The sequence below is a fragment of the Myotis davidii genome, unplaced genomic scaffold (assembly GCF_000327345.1).
Source record: "Myotis davidii unplaced genomic scaffold, ASM32734v1 scaffold96, whole genome shotgun sequence".
In the NCBI taxonomy this organism is placed as follows: domain Eukaryota; kingdom Metazoa; phylum Chordata; class Mammalia; order Chiroptera; family Vespertilionidae; genus Myotis; species Myotis davidii.
In genome coordinates this window covers 4,393,760-4,398,517 of record NW_006289416.1, presented here as the reverse complement: position 1 = coordinate 4,398,517, position 4,758 = coordinate 4,393,760, and positions in this window count along the sequence as shown.

The following is a 4,758-nucleotide window of genomic DNA, read 5'->3' as shown; positions in this document are numbered from 1 at the left end:
TAATCACATAAAAAGATGCTTACCCATTATCAATCAGGGAAAAACGTTAAATGTACCAAAGGACAAAAATTCAAAAGTCAGACAAGACATAGTATGGTAGGAACTATTGTAAAGAGCTAATAGGGATGTAAAATGATACACTCCTTTAGAAAACAAATTTGCATACATAAATATGCATACATAAGCAATTTACTCTTAGAAATTCTTGAACATGTACACTAAGGACCAGTACATTAATATTCTTAGGAGCATTTGGCAGGGTGGGGGAGGTGGGGGATGACACTAAAAGCAAGCCAAATGTCCATCAACAATAGAATAGATAAATAAATTATGGTAGATTCATATGAAATACTATAATGCAGTGAAAATGAGTGATCTACACAAGTAAACCTGCATCAACAGGGATGAATCTCAAAAAAATCATGTTGAAGTAGAAAAAGTCACAGAAGAATATTTCAGTGTGATTCTATTTATATGAAAAGTTCACAAATAGGCAAAAAAAATTGTTTAAAGGTTCAAATTTACATATGGTAAACACACACACAGAGTGAGCGAGCGAGAGAGAGAGAGAGAAAGAGAGAGCGAAAGAGAGAGAGAGAGGTGTGTAGAAAATGATTAGCCCAAATTTCAGGGAAACTGGAGGGAAGAAGATACTGGTAGTGTCCTCTCTCTCTTTCTGCCTCTCTATTTTCCTCTCCCTCTCTCCCTTTAGTTCAATCATGGTGTTTTTTCTAATACTAGAGGCCCGGTGCACGAAATTCGTGCACTCAGGGGGATCCCTCAGCCCTGCCTGTGCCCTCTTGCAGTCCAGGAGCCCTCAGGGGATGCCATGAAGGCAGAAGAGGCTCTGAACTCTCTGTTCACTTTCTTGCTTCCACTCCTTTGCACGTGTTATTTCCTCTACCTACAAGTTTGCTGCTCATCTGTCCTCCTGGACGATTCACAGTCACTCCGTCACATGGGCTGGAGAAAGGCCTCCTCCAAAGTCTCTCCATGGCCTGCAGGGCGAGGCGAGCCCCTCCTCCCCTGTTTATAGAGGCAGCATTCTCCGTGTGTTGATTGTTTGCAGTTCTCTGGTTCATTCCACCTGCTTTTTTGGGGGGGGCGGGGGGAGTCAATGCTCAAGTCTTTATGAATGGCTGCCAGGCCTGCCAACCCCCGCCAGTCTCGTGCCCTCGGTTGAAGCAGAGAAGGGCCTGGGCACTGGCAGGCGTGCTCATCTGAGCAAGGGCACCCACCACCCAACAGCCACTGATGAGCCCTCACAGGCAAGCTGGGGAGGGGCTGCCCCCAGCCTCCGCTGGCTGCCTCCCAAAGGGGCCTAAGCCAGGGCTGGGGCAGGCAGGGGCTCGGTTGGGCAGCTGTGTCCTTCTTTCCGCAAAGGGTCAAGAGCAGGTGCTCCGTGTTTGCTGGACAGGGCCAGGGAGAAGCAAAGGGCCTGGGGAGGGAGGAGGGTCTTGCTGGCAACCCTTAGGGTGAGGGGGCTTCCTATTTAAAAGATTGTAGAAGGTGTCAGAGGGAGGCTCTTATGTGCACAAGGGGATATTGTAGTTTAATCCTAGTTTTGTTCTTGATTTTCTGTAACTACATGCTGCTGTGACTTAGATGAGTTAGCCTAGAGAAGTTTCTGCTGAAATAAAGGACTGTGGTTGATGGCTACTGCCCCTGAGTATCTGTCCCTACTTCATAAAAAGCTGCTCTCACCAACACCCACCAGGCCAGCCCCAGAGTGGACCAGGCGTGGGGGACACGGAGATGGCAAAGAAGGTCCTGGTTTTTAGAACACGAATGCTCTTCTTGCAGAAAAAGAGAAATATCTGGCTCATTAAATATTAACCATTTTTAAAAAGCAACCTAAATCGCATCATGAAATCTATGCTAAAACAAAGCAGGGTGCAGTTGAACTGCAGTTACTTTTTCTGCTCTACTTCAGGACTCCCATGTTTATTAATCCTGGGAGAAGCACGATGCTAGCTGAAGCCAAACTTGGCAATTTAAACATCTGTCAGATCCACAGTATCTGTTTTTATTTAGCAACGTTATATATTTTTATCCAGCACTGTTCTATTTCGCCTATGACATTTCCGTGTGTGTGCAACGTTTTGGACCCTATCTATGTACAGAGGGCCGTCGCTTTAATTTATGGGTGATTCTGATTGTCACTTCCCTCAAACAGCAATGGAATTTTTCAATATCCTCAGAATAAGTCCCCCCTCTGGAGCAGTAAACATAATATGACAGTGTGTCACCCACGGATTTGTCTCAAGATTATTTACTTACGATTCAACAACACTGCTGGCCCACAGAGTGCCCTGTCAGCACAAGCTGCGTTGTTTGAAGTGGCTCAAGGAAACAGCCAGGGTTCCAGAATCCAAGGAGTGCCGTTTTCCTAAATACCTCAGGATTACGAGATGCTATAGAACTAATAAATTTGCTCCTTAAAATAGCCCAGAAGGAATCCTGAACTATTCCTACATGTTTGAAAGTTTAGGTTATTGATGGGGAGAGAGAATGCAGTTTTGCCCCTCAGGTTCATATAACAAGAATCATGAGTAACTCCCCCTCCCCCCTTCCTTTCTTCTCTTTAGAATTATTTTTCAAAGGATAAACTCCAGAAGTAGATGAACTTTGGAAGAGAAAGAAATCATGATGAAGTGACGAGAGATCACTTGCAAGAGCACACGTCAGCACAAATTTTTAAGCAGCAAATGTTCACAGGACGCTGGTCATCGTTTCCCAGGATGGTGGGCCTGGCGCGTTCACCCGCCAGTGGGGTGAACTGGATTACATCACAGGCAGGTGTATCTGTCTGGTACTATAGTAACAGAACAGAATGAATCATCTCATCACTGGCTTATGTTTTACACTTATACAGTAACCAAAACCAACCTATGTTTACATCATCTTTTATATGTCGTAAAGCGATTTCCTGACTACGATCTCAGTTTTCTCACAGACACCCGGAAAAGGGAGTTATTACTATCCCCATTGTACAAAAGAGGAAATACAGGTGCAGAAGACGTAAGCAACTTGCCCACATTCACACAGAAAACAAGTTGAAGAATAGGGACAAAAACTCAGGTCTCTTAGTTCGGTGGTCATAACCTCTGGTTTCTCCCAGATGTAGTTTGCAAACTCACATTTGTCTAACTAGGAAGACTGTGCACATGAGTCATGTGCAGAGGCTTCATCCATAATAATAGATTTTTGAACTTGCCGCATGGCCACCCAGAATAAAGAATTCATTTGTTAGCCTCCCTTGCAGCTACATGTGGTTAATGGATGTGAGCAAAAGGGATGGAACTCTTGTCTGCTCTCCTCTCGCAGGTTGGGCTCCCCTGGGAGTAGAATCTGAAGTTAAAGCTTGACTGTATGTTTATTTGGGAAGTGAGTAAGGGTGATATCGAAGAGTGTCACAAGGAAGGAGGGAGAGCCAATCCAAGAATGAGTTACTGAGCTGGCACTGTTATAGGTGACTGGTGCTCAATTCCATAGGATCTTCTGATGAGGAGACCCAAGGGGGGGATATCCATTGATATTCATCTGCCATGGTCAAAGTCATTGGTCAAAACTCTCCTACACTATTGGGTTGTACTTGTTGTAATGTCTAAGAAGTCCCACAAGAAAAAGTGAGAGGCTTGGTGCCTGGGCCAAGGTGAGGTACTACCAGGATGCAACTGTGTAAACTGGCAAAACCTGCACAACTCTGGGCCTCAGTAGTGATTAGCTAGGGCTGAGAGGACTTGAAATGGTGCTTATGAGGGGCATGGTACCTCTCCCTTCCTGCTGGCTAAGATGCCTGTGGCGGGAGCTGTCCCAGACCACATAACAAGGGCAAACAGCCTGGGGTGGCGGGAGCAATTATATCAAAGGAGCTTGGTACCTGGAACGACCTGATTAGCCAGGTGAGCTTGGACTGTACACGTGTTAACCAGCTGTTTTTAAAAACAAATACAAAAGGAAAGTCTGGTAATTATACCTCTGTAAACATCAAACTGGAGAGATTTTTTAGACAGTGAATAAAAATTGTAGGTGTCAGGAATCAGTTGAAAGCCATGACAATCACTTTGAAAATGACACCACCGTGGGCTCAGTCCATGACACCGAAGAAAGGTCCAGCAATTTGGTACTAAATTACTGAGTTAACTGGGGGGCATGGGCACTGAAACATGGCTCCTCTAAATACTTTATTAAATAGACATATTCTTGCCTTGGAAAACTGTGCTTTAAGCTGAAGCAATGCAAAGATGGTACTTTAATACAAGTATGATTAATTTATATCAATGTATCACACCAATTCTTAAGGAGAACTGAAATAGCCTACATATAAAATACACCCATGAAATAATTAAATTTTATAGCTAATAGCTAATAAGTGACTACACTTGACAGAGCCTTAAATACAGTAGAATGTTCCTTCAAAATGCATATAGTGACCAAAGGGAAGATTGTGCCACACCATGAAGGAGGAGATCAGTACAGAGAAGTGGGGCAGCTTGTCCAAAGTCGCACAACCTGAAAGTGCCGGAGCTGGGATTTGAACCCAGGTCGGTTTGGGTCAATAACCCAGGCTTTACCTGTCAGCCTACATCGAAATAAATAAAGCCTTAAGCTTTGATATTCTCTGGGACGTAAAAGGTCTAAAATAAGTTCCCCTACTCTATGCTTAAAAGGGGGGACCATCCAGGGAGAGCATTGGAGTGGAGATCAGAAGACGGGTTGAGTCCTTGCTCTGCCGCTTGCTGTGTGAACAGGAAA